Here is a 19,121-nt window from a genome sequence, read left to right on the forward strand (position 1 = left end):
TAATGTGCTCATCAAAATGAGCGTACAGATTAAAGCTTCTTGGTCTCATTGCACTGTAGAATATTAAAGTCTCATTTTCTTAAAGTAGCAAGATTTTAATGTCGAGTAACAGAAAAAAAGGTGTTTGTCAACAAGCATTTTCAAAGCAGTTAAAAGTACAGCCTCTAATGGCATTTAATAAATCTTTTACACTGTTGCACCATGCTGGGAAGGTCAACTAAGAAAATGCCGAAGCAAACTGTATTGTAATTTGAATCACATGGACTTTCTTCTGGCCTCACATCTCATCTGCTCCTTTAGCCACTGGCTCTATAAATAGCTCCATGGATTTCCTTGGGATTGCCTGTGATGTGCCATTTGCTTTGTTTGAATTCAGGTCCTTTTGCAAAAAAAGGGCCATGAAAAGGGCCAGAATCTCCCACCTGATGAGATTCTGAGCTCTCAGCACCACCTCCCAGTGTGACCAAAACCAGTTATCAAGGACTTTTTGCATTGCCTGGAACAAGGAAAATGCTCTGCCAGGCAGGGCCACAGCCCGAGAGCTTTCACAAAGCCCCTCTTCTCATTCTAACTCGTAACTATGGACCGTGTTTTGCTCCTGTGTAAAAATCATTTGCAGCATCGAAGCTGGTCCCAGGGGGGCATCGCTGTATTCTCCTACTGTACAAATACCAGAGCATCCTCTTCTTTCTCAGCATTCATTCAAAAGCCGGCAAACCCTCGGTGTGTTCAGAGAGTACCGTGATTCTATTGCTTCGACCCAGCCTGTTCCACAAGCGACCTTGAACCGCTGCACAGCTGCTCCCCACCACACATGTAGCCAGGCGGGTCTGCCCAGAGGAGGAGCAAGCCCGTCTCTGACATGGCTCTGCCTCTCAGGCAGTGTTACCCGGTCTCCCACAGCCTGAAGAATGCAGCTCTGAGGTCCTGAAATCCAGCAGGCTCTGTCAAGAAAGCCAGAGATCCCAGAACAAGCTTGAACTCGGCCGCATGGGGCAGCCCAAGTAGATTATGGCATATATTCAAGAACCTAAAAAGTAACATATCAGGTTACATGCATAACAAGAAAAACAGGAGAAGAAATTCCTGCTAACATGCACTGCGGCCAGGACATTACTTTGGGAATCTCCCTAGCATTTTGCTTTTCATAGCTAAATGTGCAATGTCCATTTTAAAAAAAAATAAATTAATCACACTCTGGGAAGGCCACATACGAAAAAATCTCAGTGAAAGTGCCTTTACAGCTTGTTGTCTTACTGGTAAGACCATTATGGATCTTACCTGAAAACAATGGTTAAAATAGACATTCTCTCTTTAACTGTTTGAATACTTTCAAAGCTTAAAAGCATTTTGTGGCCAATAGCATTTTCAATTCACCGTTTCAAATCCTGCTCTCTTACTACTTCTCTGCTTCTAGTCAACTTTTTCCACAGTAGAAAATTCATTGTAATACCGTCCTTAGGGTACCCCACATTGTCTAACTTCAGAATTTCCCTCTGATTTTACAGTCTATCATCCTCCTGAAGCTTTCCTTATTCAAAGTTGTCAGCCTATATGATGTGTTGAGCTGTTATAACTATCCTACCCTATTCACGGTCAGATTGCCAGGCTGGGTTATAGCTGCAATTAGCTGTTGAAAGAAGTGTTACCATGCCCCAGAGAGGAAGTAAGCAAAAATGCAAGTTTGGGGTCATTTCCCCCACCCCAAAGAAGAATTCATAACCACGCTGTAGCTCATCTGCCTTTTTGAATCCTTGTTTCCTGAAATCCATTTTTTTTAATCCGGAAAAATGGGAGCAATGAACAGCAACATTTATGTAACCTTTACTTTTCTAAAACAATTTGGGAAGGGCAGATTATTTGCTAACAGTAATGCAGATGTGTCTTCTGGATGGTTGCTGCGCTGATGGACAGGTTAGACTTTCAGTCTCATGTTACATTCCACTGAAATCAGCCCTCCGTACTTCACAATTAATTCAAGATTCAGTAACAAGTCCTGCTGCATTTCCTTCAGCTCCTTTCTGGATGTTGACTTTTTGGAAGTTTAGATTTAGCATTTGGCAAATTCAGAGGTACACCACCCTGCAGCAGAGCTGGGGGCATCAGTAAAAGTAAGGTGGCCAAGCAAGGACCTCAGGAGCTCCGGAAATACAGTGGAGATTTTCCCCTGTTCTGATCCCTGTTTGCAGCCTGGGGACCCCACTGCCCCCCACTTTCATACAAGTGGGCAAGCAATAGGCAGGATCGCACCGCAGCCCTTGCATTTGGCACAGAGGTCTTGGGTCTTCTACTCTGTATTTTATCATCAATATTTAAGCTTCTAGAATAATTAAGAACCAAATATTTGTTCTAATTAAGACTAATAAATTATGATTTAAAAAATAATCTAGCTTTAGTTGAATAAATCTTAAGCCACCTGGAAACTGACCACTCATGCAGCTGCCTCTGTACCAAAACCGGTCCCTCCCCACTAGCGTATTTCTCCGTTGCCTTATGGAGAGTGCTCATTGCCAGTGGGTACTGAGTTCAAACCATTGCTTCCAAACAGTGTCCAAGAGCCTCAGCGTCTGCCCCACATCCCTGCTCTGAAGGTGGTGTCCATCCTTACACCTTGCTGTTACAACTGTGCTCTAAAACTCACACCCTGGGTAAAGCAAGCCCTGCTGGCAAGGTTGCACTGGAAGAGGTCCCATTTTCTGGCTATTAGGACATGCCAATGTTTTACAGCACTTTACAAAGAGAGGTCTGACATCTGGTGAGAGTGGTGGGTTTCCTCATAATGCTCCATTTAGCTGGTTATTTCCAGATTATGTTGGATTTCCATTTGCTACATGTACATTTTCAAAGAAATGCCTGCAGCCAGCATCTTTAAGTGGCATTATAACCTCAAACATCAGCTACAAGACACACAGTATGTTACTTTCCAAGCCCACATTCAGTTGCTCCTGCACTGTTGTTCCCCAGGTATTGATCATTCTTCCCACAGACTAATTAGCACTCCAATCATCTATTGAATGATATCTGTCCTCTGCTACAAATTGAGAGGGCATTGCACAGGCTCCCTCTTAACTATCATACTGCAGAAATACAATGTGCAGCATGGTAATGAATGCACTGATGGGACAGCGTCAGAACATGTTCCCCAGAGATTTGTCATGAACAAGTGCTTCCATGTGCAAGATTTCATCATAATCATAAAATGTCATTCAAGGGCTCATTAGGAGCAGCATCAATATAATTAAAAGCACAATATGAAAATATAAAAAGATAGGTATTAAGAGCTAGATAGGAGAGTTTGTAATCTTTTAGCCTCCAAATGTACTAACGAGAGTCAGTAAAATGGCTGTGGTTTTGTGCAAGCGTGAGAAAGACTGGAATCAGACTCATTAGGTGTGAGCAATGCACTTTTAGAAATGCTTTTTTCAGTAAAAAGGGGAATCAGGAACCTTTCTATTCGTAAACTCTCCAAAAAACCAGAGTACATACATCCAATAACCTGACAGCTTAAGAATTCAGAGAAAGTACTCCAAAAGGGAAAATAACAACACACAGACAAACACAGGTACCGTATGCAGACTGGAACAGCCTTAGCCAAACAGGCAAAAGTTTGCAGAAAAATAAGGCTCTGATTTTCCAGCATTCATTAACGCCAAGGTTTTGTGAGCTCCCTTCCCCTTGATCCTAGCTAAAATTGGGGTTTCTAGCCTGAAAAACGTTGACAGCAGCTGCAGGTGCCTGGGTACTTGAAGATCAGGTCTAGCCTGTGGTAACTAGTCACATACTCTGCTCTACAATGGTTTTACAGAGGACAGTAATACCTAAAGTTGTAACAGCAACTCAGAGGGAGCAGCATAATTGATAGGCCTGAAGAGTGCAGGTAAGTAGAAGGATTGTATTTATATCCCTGGTGTGAAACCCAATGGGAACTGGGCTATTGCACACTGGCTAAAGTGCTTGAAAATTGCCACCGATTCCTTTTTGTGTCGAGTTCTTCAGAGATTTAGTTCATTCCTCCATAGAATCCTACTTAATGCCTCCACAACTCATGTTTAACCATTATCACTAGCAACCCGCTCATAAATGCTTCTTCCTTGTCAGATTCCACAAACAGGAATCAAGGGGAGATGATACTGCTGTTTCCTAAGGAGCGACAACATTTCACAGCGTAGCCTACGAAATCCCAACTCTTCCACACTTTTTCCACCAGCCTGGTTAACGGAAGAAATCTGATATTTTTGTACCTTGAAATGACTAGCCTTCTTAGGCTTAAGAGAATAAATTAAAATTGAGCCAAAGTATGCCTCAGCTGCAGCGATGGGCAGATTGATTTGCTTTCCATCTGGGAGATTAAATTCCACTGCCAAAAAAATGGCACCAGCATAATTAGCTGTCAGTCAAGTTGCAAAGAGACAGACTATGTGGGATAATTGAAAGCCCTGCAGCTTCTCATTACATACTACAGTAGCCCTATTTGCAAATTTCCACCTTGAGGAGGTTCTCCGAACATGGTCAGGATTGTACTTATTCCTCCTGGCACATTCTTCTGAAGTGAAACAGAAGTATTGTGCAGGGATGGATTAATTTTAAGTAACTTTCACTTAACCTAAGTTGGTTATAATATATTTGTCAACAGCCCCTGACAGCTCCACCAGGCTTTAATTGCAAGCAAATCCAAACAGCTAGAAGGAAACTGTAGGTCTTCAACTCCGGTTATGCCCAGGAGACACCTTTCTAGGCATAAAAATCACCTCCTTCCTTTTTTCTTTCTTTTCTCTCCATGCACTATCCCTCCCTCATCAGTTCTCTTATTCAGCAAATTGTAATTCATAATGAACCTATCAGTATGTGATATTACAAACATGTATGTTTCATAAAACAACCAGCTCTTTTTCCTCCCCCATTTCATGAGGCTTGAGCATGCTTCAGCAACTGCTGAGTGCACAGGAAAGTTTAGGAGAGACAAGTGGCTCTGATGATCAGCCCAAGCCTTGCTGAAGGCTGTGGAGTCATCTTGGCAATGGGGCAAGAGGCAAAAAGGGCCCTAAGAGTAAAATACATTACAGCTTTCATCCTAAAACCATGGGGAATATGTAAAACAGATTTTTCTTCCGAGTATAGTGGGAGCCAGCACTGCCTGCAGTCTTGTTTTAGGGTGAGATGTACTTTCTGTTGCTCTTCCCCAGTAACTTTCTTACTTGCCAATAAACCAAAGAGAATTAGGTCCATCGCACTCGCCAATTCCCCAGTTTTTAAGCAAGAAACAATTACTACCAGCTCCGGCTGAACGCCTCAGCCATCCTTCGCTCCCCCGGGAAGGAGGCAACTGTGCCACTCGCCTTACAGCTGGGCGTTATCTGATCACATCTGCACTAATTGTGCTTTTATGTATCTGAGGTGGGAGGGGATGGGGGAGATTTTGTGGGCTTCGCCTGCTTTTGGCAGCTTCCAAGTTCTCCAAACCAGAAAAGTTACTGCTTCCCACAGAAGAGGGAGCCAGTGTCACACCTCCCACATGGCTCTGAAACCTCTGAGCTAATAAAGCCCAGCCTAATACACTAATAACTCTTCTTAAGCCAGAGCTTTCATTATAAAGTGTAATTTATGTTCACCTTTAAGAGCACCACAAACCTGAGCCCTCTTACAGGCAGAGATTTGCCTCTTGCCTCCCTGCAGCACTTCCTCGAAGCTGAGAGTGTTTCCAGACCTGATGGGACTCACTGGTGTGAACTGGGAGCCAAACTGGGAACAGAACAGGTGGTTCATAAAATTACTAAAGCTGAAGTAACTAACTTGCTGCTCTGATGTGGTAGAAGACTGGCTTGGCACAAAAGAGCAAGACAGAAACTGCAGAAAATGGTGTGAAACTATTTCTGATTATTCAGGCTCCATCAGAAATATAAACACGCCAATCTACTCCTATGCCTAGAGGGAGCAAGTCAGGATTTAGTACACAGCCAGGTCTCATGCTGGCTTATCCTCATGTATGTTAGGAAAGGGAAAATTGCCCCTCTTGTCTGTGCACAATGCCCCTTTATGATTTATTAGACAGTCCTCCTTTTTTGCCTCAATTACTCACTTCAAAAGGGGGTGGAAATGGGACATTCCTAGCCCTAATACTAAATGCATGTAGTCAATAAAAAAGAAAAAACGCTGAAAAATGTTTAAAGGGAGGGTGCTTAAGTTATTGCAGCCCTTGGGAGCATTAATGTATGTGCCAACAAGTTACTGTATGTGGCTTTAACATGCTTATTTATTCTGCTGTGCAATAAAACTCTGTCTTAAATAGTGCCAAAACCTGTTTGCCATGGCAACCCCTCATCACACATGTGTTCCAGTAGTACTTACAAGCACCTTCTTAAAGAGAAATACACAGCAGGATGAATGGCTTGTGACCTTCAGGGCATTTTACAAAGTTTTAAGCACCCAAGTAAATATTACTTTGGACTGAGATATTTCTTCCAGGTATTTTTTTTTTTCTTTTTGAGTAACTCTTTAAGCAGTGAAGCAAAGCTCACTTCTCTCCAAGTGGAGCTCTAATGACTTGGACAAAGCACAGAGCCTGGTTTTTACCTGGCAGGTCTCAGGTGTTGCCAGTTGGCTGGAGAAGCATGGTAGGAATCAGCTGGTCTTCTATAGTTTCAAGTGCACTGCAGCTGTTCCTGGTGTAATTAGTCATCCTTTGTACTGGCACAAGAAAATAGATGTTTTCCCTTCTCCCATCTGCACTAAATATTTGCTCAGTCTAGCCACTGGCCTTTAAATCCAAGCATGCACGTGTCCATAATAAAGCTACATAATGCTAATGTTACACTTAGCAGTTCTGCTAGTGCCCAGCCCAGGAAAGGGTTTGATTCTGCATTCTTTTTCCACTGCTTAATTTACTGCTGTGCTTAACAAAACTGGAGAGACAAGCTCATTTCCCACAGCATGGGGAGATACACCCATGCATCCTAGCAGCAAATTGCATTAAGTGGAGTAGGTACAAGTTAGCCTGCTAAGCCATCCTCCGAATGCAGGACTCTGCAGTGTGGAAATCCCTGTAGGAAACCAGGTTCCTTGGACTGCTCCCCTCTTAGCTGTCTGACCATATCTCAGCTAGACACAGCACTAAACAGAGGACCAGTTCCACAACCTTCCCAGATACAAATTCCCAGTAGCTCAACAAGCAAAGCCTGATCGATAGCGGCCATCTTTTTTTATCATCACTGGCTGTTTGTTCTGCCAACGCATCTGTGTGCACAAGCAGCAGCAGTGGAAGGAGCAGCCCAGGCAGGTTCTGCCCAGGGAGTGGGCTTGCCTCCAGGAAGGCTTAATTACCAGGAGTTACCCTTACCCCACCTGCCCTTCCCTCCTGCCTTCCTTCTCACCTACTTCCTTTTGCAAGGTTCACACTCCTTCCCTTCCCTTTTTATTTCAAAGGGTTATTTCAAGCTCTTCGCAGGTCTGTACCTTTACTTCCCAGGTTTGGAGAGGGCAGGGATGGGGCCACAGCCCAGCACTCCGCACGCTCAGGTGGCTGAGGTCATGAGATATTGCTGGAAGAGCCTCTCAAGCAGCTGCTCACCATCAGCTGCAAGGACCTCGCACACCAGCACAGCCTGAAAAGCACTCTCAGCCCCCAAGGAGGATTCCCAGGAGATCCCCACCATCACTGCCTAAGTGGAAGTCCCTGCTTGGGACATACCTGAGGGCATGCCCACCTTGCTGGACTCTACTGATAAGATTGCTGAGGGGAAATTAGAGGTGGTTTAGTTCTCTGGCATCGTATCATGAATTTCTCCGCAAGAAAGTTCAGTTTAATCCTTACAGATAGAAGTCTCTGAACATTAGCAGCCTCTCCTGGGCCATGTACTTCCATTAGAGCTGACAAACTCCCCACACTCCAACACCCACCAAAATCTCTGCCCCAGGCCCTGCTGCAGACTGCGGTGGGAAGGAGAGGGCTGGTCCCAGCAAGGCATGGGGAACATTACCAGTAATGGTTGTGGAGACATTCCTTCTTGTAGCCAGGTCTGGGGAAAAGATCTCTCCAGCACCCAGGAGAGAAATCCTAGAAAGCACCAAAACACAGTTGTTTTAAAAATAAATAGATGTATATGAAGCAAGAAAAGAAAACAGTGTATTCTTAATGCTCCATTATTAACGGTGCTCAGTAAGGGATTTTCTGCTTTGCTAGAGCATGTAACAGGCTTAAATAAGAATCCCTATCAGAATAAAACTTTGTAATTATGCAGATAACATTTTGTTCTTGTAATGACAACATAAATGCTCACAAACTGCATTGGTTACGCATTTCTATAAATAACAGAGATGTCTCTCAGCTTACACCTTAATAAAGACCACAAGCACGTCACCTTGACACACTACTAACCATTTAAGACTCCAGGCATTTTATAGTGTTGTCCTGTTGTTTTTAGTGAGGCATTCAGCTACTGGTTCCTGGCACAACTCCTGAAGCAGTTGTGCCAGGGATGAATGCTGATTTCCTAGCCCCATGCTCTTAATTAACCATTTCAGCATTAGCTCAGGTGCATCCTTTTGCTGCTCAGGGAAGCCTGTAGAAAGCTATCCTGGCAACACTTGAGCTTTGCTCTTCATCTCCCAAAACAGCAATACCACAATACCACTCCTAGAAAAACATGCAGATGAAATATCCTGCCTTTTTTTTTTTTTTTCCCCTCAGTGACCGACATGGAATATCAACACAGCACTTGCATGCCTGCAAATGTAAGTGACAGGACATAACTCAAAATTTCCAAATGTACAGAAATAAAACGTAACAGCTCTGTACAGTAAATGATTCCTTCTGGTAGACTGTGACCTGCTTCTGTGCTATTGCAGCAAATGTGTGTTTTACTACTCTGGCAGCGGGCTCGATCCCTTCCACAGTAAGTGCTGTAAAAAGATACATTCCTTGCTGGAGAGCTGATTTTGGATCAACTCCGTGCGAGTAAAAATTTTTGCTGAAATGTCCTATTATGAACACTTCTGTCATGTCTTACAGCTTCCTAAATCCCAACTGGAAAACATCTTGATATTATACTGGTGTCATCAGTTTAGAAGAACATAAAAAGTTAAGTTTATTGAGCTGCAATTTTGCAGTGCATTTGCAAAATTCAGAAAATATGTTAATGTGTTATTTCTGCTAAAAGCAGACCCTGAAAACACACTGATCTACTTGTGCATGTGTTTACAATTATTTCTGTACATTACTGTGTCCAAATAGCTGTTAGAAAATTTCCAAGCTAGAGTGTATATGTTTAGTTTTACTCAAATTCCCATAAATGCATAAGAAATCTCTGCTGCCTAGAGACTCTTGAAAACGTAGTTTTAACTGGAATCAAATATCATGAGTGATACCTATTACTGCATCCTCCTCGCCTATTCCATTATAACTTGGAGGCATCACAATATTTTGTGTCATTACATAGTGCTGGAGGCATGAAAACTCTCCAGGCTGATTAGCATCTTAAAATTTCTCACACTAAAGCACCTAATCCATCAGAAAGGACTGTTAGGTCTCGGCTGATCATTCATTTGTCTCATTGAAACCCTATGACTCCATTTTAAGAGCTTTTTTATAGACTCGTATAAAGGAGAAAGTGAACTTTTTAACATGTTTGCACTCCACTAAGTCAATACACATAAAAAGAAGTACAACTGGGGTTCCTACATGGATATATGGCCCAGAAGTGCTAAGCTGGTAAAGAGATACAGCTACTAGTTAGGCAAGAGATTAACTTTTTTATTTCCTTTTCTTCACTTTGCTAACTTCTTCCTAGAAGCAAAGGGCATCCAGGAACGTGACAGTAGGATGAGCCAGATCCCAGACTCCCCAGACAGATGTTTTTACCCACTAAACTCATATATGCATTTTTTTTTCCCTAAATTATTCTCTTGGAATAGTCCATCTTACTGTGGTTATTGTTTTGCTGTTGCTTATCTGTCCAAATCAAACCGCATTTAGTGGGATTCCCACAGCACTGTCATTACTGTCTCTATAGGACGTTATTGTTCAAGGAAATATGCAACTTAAGAATAACAAGTTGCCTCTGTCCCAACACATTGATGCTGGGTTACTTTGCCCCATTACCTCATAAGTTGGTCACAGAGCAGGGGTAAGGATTAAGGGTATATTTCTCGTACATGAAAGCCTGGTGCACTTGGCCATCCTGCTACCTACATATCTAACAATAGCTTGTAAAGCACAGTGGAGTGTTTGACCATCCCATCTACTCTGTGCATTACAGAGCAACTTCTCCCCAGCTTCTCTGGTACTCATCCAGATCCTTCCCACATCAATACAAAGAGCTGAGTCATGCAAGAGAGAATAAAATCAAGTTCTCTCCACTGGTGTTGAAGCACTTGGCCCCCTTCCCTGATGCCTGTGAGATGGTAAAAGAAACTTAGAGGAAGCAAGACAAAGAATCTCAGCAGCTGAAAGATGCAGCAAACGAAAGGAACATGTTTTTAAATAGAAACCATCAGTACCAATACAGCTGTCAACTGTGCTTTGCCCAAAAAGGGAATTTTTATTAAGCTCTGTAAAAGCTTCTAAATCTGAAACTTTAAAAGCATTTTTCTGTTTAAAATGAAAGTTTAAAATGGCAAAGCTTTATTGAAAGCTAATGTTAAAGCAAGAATTTTGCCAAGAGAATCACCGAGATGAATACTGTTATTAACTATCATTTAAACATCTACATCTTCAACAGTCTTTCAAAAACTGTCTGAATTAGTACAATCAAGATCTCCCAGCCAGATGGCTAATGAAATAGCGTCAGCCAGCCTTTCCCACAGACAATTACCTCCTCCATAGTCTGTAACTTCCAAAACATCCATAACACTGACAAAGTTTAAGAAAAAAGGTTTAATCTAAAGTTAACGACATTGGTATAGTACCATTGATTGCTCAGTTTGCAGGGACCTGAGAGGCATTTGGGAAGTAATGAAAGAATTACAGAAAAGCTCAAAGAACATCCTGAGGCGATTATCTCAGGCCGTATAAATCAATGCAGTTCTTCACTGTCTTTAAGTCTGAAGAACTTTTTGCTTTGTAGAAGTCCAAAGCTGAGCTATGCCACCAGGAAGCGGGGACTGAGGGGAGGTCACAGCACAGTCAAGTGATGGATTTGTCAAGAAGCATAATTTGGGCAGAAAAGGCAAAGAGGAAATCTCAGTACTTCAGTCATCCTTCACAACAGTTAATCCCACATCACTACAAGTAGTTCCTGGTCGTTCTTGTCATCCACTGGAACCACAGGGCCAGGCTTTGTGGGGTGTCCAGCAGGCAGGAGAGAAAGGATCTGACACAAGGAAGAAGCCTTCTCCATTTCCAGCTTCCTCAGCAAAACAGTAAGCTCATCCACAAGCCAGGGGGAATCAGCCAAAACCCTTCAGATACTCCTTGGTAAGGACCTCTCTGGTACTGCCTTCATAGGCCCAGTCACTTCCTCACCCCCAGCTGTGTTTTAAAAAAATTCAAGTAATAAAATCCAGGCCTTGAGTTGGTACATCCTACAAGCTCAAAGCATACAGACTCGTCTTCCGTTTCTAGAAGATTTGAGACGTTGTGCTGTGTTTGCTGCATGGTTTCTTCCAGCTCTTGTTCACACCTCATCATCCTCCTTTGGCTGTTGATAGCCCTGTGGAAATGAGCCTGAACTAAAGCAAGGGTCATGGGACTTTCCATGGCACACTCCAAGCTTCCCTGCTATCTTCTCTTCTCCAGCCTTTCTATAACATTGTCCCTTTTAAACTAGGCACATTTGAGATCAGATATGATCTCAACATTAGATCAAGAGCATAATTTGGCCTTGACAAGGAGCTGACTTTTGCCAGGACTGGTTGGAACAGTTCAAGACACGGTAATTTTGAACTGTAGAAGAACTGGGAAGTGAAGCAGCAAAATAGGAATAAACAGTGGGAAGAACACAGAGATAAATGAAAGAATGAATGAGCAACAAGGAGAAAAAAAAACAGAGGAAAGTATGAAGAATAAAGAAGGAAAGAAAAACTAGGAGTAGGTATACAGAGATTCAGAAATGTCAGTTATATTCAGAAAAAAAAAAAAAAAAGAAGAAAAACTCTCACATCAGCTAACACCATCAAAGGAAAAGTTGCGAGTTATCTTGGATGGTGTTTCAGTTAAAACCTTCCCAAGCTGTTCATTTTTTTGTTTTCTTGGAAAGTCTATACATTAGCCCAAGCCCTCTGAAGGGTAGTGAAAGCCACAGAATCCCCAGCCATTGCCAAGCATCATCTTTTCCTGAAAATACTGTTCTAGGCTGTTATTTATTTGACCAAAAAGTTGAGAACATTCAAACCAGAGGGAACCACAAGCTAGAGAAAACGCTTATTAAGAACAGCCTCAAATTATATGTATAATTTGATACTGTGTTTTTAAAGCTATGTAACAATAATTCAACTCTTTCAATAGAGTCAGGTTATGCCGCCTGGCAAAACACCCTGGACAAAGGCAATGTTTCCATAGGGGAGATTTTCTGATCTTGTTCTTCTCAGATTCTAACAGCATACCATATGCTTTCTTTGGATCACCCTAACCTTCCTTACACCAGAAGACAGCAAAAATTGCCACATCCCATCCACACACCTGCAAGAAAATAAAGAAACCTATTCCCAGGAGGAATGGGGTTTGCTCTCCAAGCAATAGTTTATGCCTACCCATTAACTGCTTGAAGAAGGTTATACCCATGGGCTTCTTTGAAAGGCCTTGTTTTCAAAATAAGGGTGCAAAAACCACCAGCCATGATGATCTTCCTGGAAATGCGGGCAGAAATTTATGCTGTCCTCTCCTTTTTGACACTGCCATGAGAAACACCCTAGAAACTCCTGTTTTATTACCATGGAATGAGAGTTCAAGGGAGGAGGTGTATCAAGGCAAGCAGACCTGTAGCTGCTGGATCAAGATAAACATGTACACAGCAAGAGAAAAAAATGTTCCTCAGTAAGCTTAAAATTTGAGGGAACCCAACTGCATTGCCCTGCTGCCACAGGTTTTATGCGAGTAACTTATTATCATCTCTATAACTGTATTAAGAGCATAACTGTTGAGTAAAATAGCCCAGAGAATTAGGTACTTGCATAGTTTGATAAACTTGGACCTTAACTTCATGATGGCAACATTTCCATTTTGTAAAATAGAGATATAAACACAACTCTTGCCTCCCAGAAAAAAAACCAAACCTACCACATTACTTATTCCCCTCTGCCTGGAGGGAAGACCCAGGAGCCACCAAACCTACTGTTGAGTTGTGCCAACCAACAGACAAGACTTCCAGTCACGGGCAAACTTGCTGTGGAAGATCAGAGGTGGAGAGTGCCCAGCCCTAGAAACTGAATGACAGACACTGCGAGAGCAACAGTAACACAGACTCCCAGTGCCTACTATATCATGTTCAAACATACTGAAATCAGCTGTCAGGTATAAAAGGGGTTTGAGAGCATTGGCACACAGAGTATGTTCTCCAAGTCTACACCAAGCTAAAGTTTTGCAGGGAAATCTTGATTTATGTATCCATATAGTGCTGAATTGGCTTCATCACCCAGAGATTAAGGGAATCTTGAAATAATTGCAAGCTTTTTATAAAACTGGGGATTTTTTTTGTTTTTTAATCACACACACCCCCCCCCCCAAAAAAAAGGGGGGTTGGAAGCTTCTGCTTCCACAGGATCCACAGACCCTTCCCAACAGCAGGCTAATTAGCTTTTGATTCCAAAAGGATGTCAGGAATAAAAGGACATCAAGGTCTGTGGGTGAATGAATACAGGATGGCAAGCCATATGTAAGTAGAGTGTTTAAGTGCTTCTACTGTTACCCTAACATGCTTTGGAAGACCTGGTGGAGCTTCAGTTACGATGGGCAGTTTGACAACAACCTGAAATATGCCATATCCAAAATAAAATCTGTGACACAACAAGTGGTCTAGGCAGCAAATACAATGTTTGCCCATGTGTTAAGAGTTTGAACATGTGGAGTAGCATAAAATGAGAATCTGAAATGCTTTAGAGTTTAACATTATTACCTCACTCAGTGCCTCGTTATCTAGGCCTAATTTTAATCAGCCAACTGTCCTAATTTAGCAGAATTGTCTTCTAGGGGATGGTGGGAACTACATGTCACTGCCACATTACATTTATTCAAGGAGCAGCATTCCTGGAGTGCTTGTCATTCTAAATGGCTTTGTTTCAGAAACAACGGGTAGTATAATTTTATCCAGCCCTGATGACAGTCTTGAGAACCACTTTGCCATATTTCTCACAACGACAGGATTCTCAGAGATCCAAGTTTCTAAGCTGTTTATTTCAGCAAGATCACCATGACTCTGCTCCCATCTCACAGAAAGTTCAAGAGAAAGCCATCCTGAAGACAGCTCTTGGGCCAAAATACTTGGACCTTTCCATACTGGGACAGTGTATCAAAAGATCTCTAGCTTCCCTTAACTCTAAATGGCAAAGTTTTCAAGCAGCTCTTTTTTTTATTTTCCCCCTTTATTAAGACAACCTGTTTCTTTTTAATTAAAAAAGCCAGTGCCCTCCTGAGAGATAAACAAAAGGGAGGGGGAAACCACAGCCAAGTGAACAGGATCCACTCTCTGATATGCAGTTTGTGCATGGTTAATGGATGTTGGGCATTAATATTTCTTACCCTTTTGTCTGTGTTCACTGTAATAGAAACCCCTGTCTAGACTGAGTGGCTACTACAAGTAATCCCAGTAATATCCAGTAAAATCACTCTGAAATGCGATAGCTATAGTTATCAAGGAGCACCAGGATTAACTTGATTGATTGAACAATGGACTTCTGGTTTTTAACATGATCTATATGTGTCCCAAAAAAAATCAAAAAATATACATACGGTTGTAAACCCTTCAATGCAGGGCAACTTATCATAGTTTGTAAATGTACTGACACACCCTAAAAGGACAGACATTAGCGCTGCTCCAAAATGAAAGGATAAATGGCAATGGCCATAAAGAAATACTTTCACTTAACCAGCTTCTGCAAGGACAGGACACATCAACCTCTCTACTGGCAGCCAGTGAACAAACAATACATACTTGGATCAATCTTTCCATAAAAATCCTCTCCTGAAAAATACATCACAAATTAAGATTTCTGCAGTAAGTCCAACCAAGAGAGCCAACTTCTCTTCCTAGAGTGGCCTCTGCAGTATCTCGGTAAATAACTGTTTCATTAAACAAGGAGAACTAGGTTCTACCAAGAGGTATGAGATTACATTGAATACATTTGCTGAATTTAAATGAGCAGTAAAACTTCTAGGCCCAGGTGTAGAGAATCATCCACCTCTATTACGAACACATGATGGCTTTCTTGCTGACCTAGGTCTGCTAGCGTGCATCAATACCTTTGCTTTGAGCTGAAGTAATCTGTGGTGTATATGACTGATCTTTCTGAAGACTGAATCACATCAGTGAATAATTAATTAGTCAGCAGCATAAGACCTGGAACCAGAACTCCTACATTCATTTCCAGCTCTGCTCATAGTCCTCTTTATGAACTTGGTCAAACCATTGAGATCTTTGTATAGGCTGATATGAGTTTGGAAATGAGAAAAATGCTTTTAGCTGGCACAATGGAGCTAACATTCAATAACTACATGCATGGCTAGGTAGAAAATTAAGCACTTCTCAAACCAGGAAAGTATTAAGCTTTAGAAGAGTTACTTGATAAGTCAGTTTTATTTAAGGAATCACCACCTAAGGAGCTGAATTTTAACTCTAGAGTTCATTATCAACTCCTGCTAAATTGAAAGGGAACTATCTTGACTCTGCAACAGCACCCAGCTGTAAAAAAAGTGACAAAAAATAAATACATGGTTACCAAAAGTTTTAGTACAGTGACATTCTCTTTAGGAACAGCTTTTGGAATTACCTGGCAGGGAAGTGGGCTTTTTTGCTCATCTATGGTGTACTGACAGACAACATGATTGCAAAGGAATGGAAAAGTACTAACCTTAGCAAATTCTTCTGATGTTCAGGTTATTTCTGCCCCAACTGTGTAATGACACAAAATATTCAGTCACTGAATTTTCAAGTTCTGCCTCACACTACAACAAAGAAACAAGTTTCCTTCCTAAGCATCTCTGCCTTGCCTTTTATAACACACCTGTGAATCACATTTCCTTTGGTTCCTGCATTAAAATGGCAGAACAGGTGGTTCAAGTTTGTTTGAAAAAAAACAATTAAAAGAGCTCTCCCTATATTGCTAATTGTTAAGTAGCTCACACTTACCCACCTGGGACTAGTCTGCTCTAACAAGGCTGCTTGTTCCTTTTGTTTCTGTAAGTAATCCAGTTTGAGCAGGGCTGAGTGGGTAAAGGGAACTCCACAGAAAGTCCCTCCTTAATTTTTTTTTTTTTTTTTTTTTTTTTTTTTTTTTTTTTTTTGGTGGAAACATTTTTATTTCTGGAAGCTGGGGCTGTACCCACTGCCCAGCTTTCCTCCTCAAATGCTGACCAAATCCAAGGTTTAAAATGAGCAAGAGGTGAATGATTTAAATCACTTCCACTCCACCAGTCACTATGGAGCTGTGACAATTTTTTAGGTAAAGGCATGGTCCGTGCCTAGCAAAACGTGGTTAAAGAGCTTGCTGTGCTGACCTGACATTGAACCTTTCGCTGAGCCATTCTCAGTGCAGGATAATATTTATTTTATTACAACCCTGCAGAACTCATCCCACTCCAGGCACTCAGATTAAGACCAAATGTGTTGAGCTTGCATTAGGTGAAGTTATGAGAGATCTGTATTTGGGATTTTATCTAACCTCTTTTGTAGATTCTAGTGATGCTGAAATGGCACAAAATAAAAGAATTGCAATAATAATAGTGCTCATGGCATCTTGCAGGTTCTGTTGGGGACTTCATAAAGGGGATAGCCCTATCCTGTGTCCAATATTGTTTTCAAAGGATTATGTAACACAAGTCTCCCTGAATCCTAAGAAATTCCTTTTACAAGGAAATTCATGAGGCTCTCCTGGCTGGCTGAGCAACGTCAAGCCTTCAAATCTTGGCTTACGTCAGCTCCCTGCACATCACAGGGCCTGCAGACATCTCTAGGCCTTGCTCAGTAACAGCACTAACCATCCCAACAGCAAAAGCGAAGTGGAGGAGGGAACTGTCCCCAGCCAAAACTGGAAAGATGTCAAGCTGTGGAGACTTCACAGTGGACATGTGTCTCTAGGCATAATCCAGATCTGATCTTGGGAATCCTGAAATATGATAGAAGGGACCATCTGACCTGTACTGAGACCTAAGTCTGAGATGTACAGTAAGACACCGATGAAACACTCATACTTTTCTGATTTTTGCTGCATTAATAGCTATTTCAATAGCAGTGAAAGAACTGAAATCTCCTGGGGTTAGACATTGATGAAACCATTAAAGAGTTTTCTCACCAAAATTTCCAAGTAATCCATGTTCTCATGGTAACAGCAAAATCCCTGTTAAAATATAGTTGCAAATATCCTGTTTCTTTTTATTGCTGAGTTGATATATCAGACCTGGGATATGAGATATATGATATTTCCATTACAACCATAATGTCTCCTTGGGACCTATATGGTGTCACTGTGTATTACCAGACTTCAAGACTGATCCTGAATACAAGAATTTTATTTACTAAAATATCACATATACCAGTTCCTGATCCATCTATTGTAATACAAAGAAAATGAAAACTAAGGAAAAATAAAAGCTAATTCCAATATTTTAAAGCTCAAATGTAAATTTCAAACTTAGCAAGTGTGGTAGAGAATAATAGAGGAAAAAAGTGTGAAATCAAAAATTCTTTTATCTGAACACGATCACGAGAGAAACACCAAATAAATAGCATGAGGTTTTATTGGTGTCTCTGGGCTTGTTTCTGCGACTGTGTGAAAGAAACCTTTATAAAGGAGGCATTACTTGAAGACGCCCCCCAGTTCTCATACAATTTTCCAAAAGCGTGACGATATATCACTAATACAGAAACAGATCTGCCACAGTATTATCTATCCAATCTATTTGGAAGTAGCTTGAGACGCAAGGAAGGGTGGTGAGATGCAGATGTTATCAATTAGCCAAAGAAGTTAACAAAACAACTTCAAACCGCAACAGTTGTTCCAGCTGAGAAGTCTGAAGTTTGAAGTGGGTATTTAGCTGTTGCTGTGCTCTCACTTCTTTTGTATGCGCTGATAGGAAGCCAGTCAGACCACAGCTGTGAAATCCCAGCTTTGGGAACCAGATCCTCCCTATCAAATCCAAGGGGCAGGAGGCAAGATTTGCATTGCAAAGGATGCCCAGTCCCAAGGCAAAAATCACAACTAAAACGCAACAGGTCTTGTGAAAGAGTTCTTGATAAATAAAGTGAGTGATGAAGTAAACCCACTTCTGTCAGTGGCAAAACCAGTAGTGATACAAAGGTTATGTGAATTGCTATTAAGAAAAATTCCTCCAAATCATGACAAACAAGGCAAATGTGTGGGAAAGGACGATCAAGTCTAGAAATAGAGAGGAAATTTGCTTGTTCTATGCCCTGAAATGCCACCAGCTGAGTAAGGTGCAGTTGCACAAGGGTATGTGGTTTTTTGCAAATACTTCTTCATCTTCAGACCACACTGAATCCTTGGCACCATCCATTGATCGCTAGCTAGAACAGCCGAACTATGGCAGAAAGAAAATCAGGGATTTGTATTTGCTACTGACAAAAAAATAGCAGATGTCCAGAGCACAGGAGAGACTAAAGACCTTCCATCCCTAGTGCAGCTGCAGGACTCCCAGCCCCTGACTCTCTGTGGCTTATTTAGCACAGTCTCTGACCATCCAAGCAGGCCATTATGTCCAACTAAAGCTGGTATCGAAAGCCAGACTACAGATACACCCAGGGGGACTAACGTGATTGTGCTTTCAGCCACTGAAGGCACTGCAAGTTCAAGAGCAGCCTGAGGATACTGTAGGATATAAGGGCAATGTATAAAGCCTGTGGGTACAAGCAGAGACTGTGGTGCTTTCTGTGGAGTCTACGTGAGCCGAGCAGAAGCTGCTTATCACCTCTGTGGGTAAAACTCATCCAGACTGCACGTTCTGACCTACTTCTTCAAAAGCA

This window comes from Aquila chrysaetos, chromosome 22, assembly GCF_900496995.4.
Source record: "Aquila chrysaetos chrysaetos chromosome 22, bAquChr1.4, whole genome shotgun sequence".
NCBI classification, from domain to species: Eukaryota; Metazoa; Chordata; class Aves; order Accipitriformes; family Accipitridae; genus Aquila; species Aquila chrysaetos.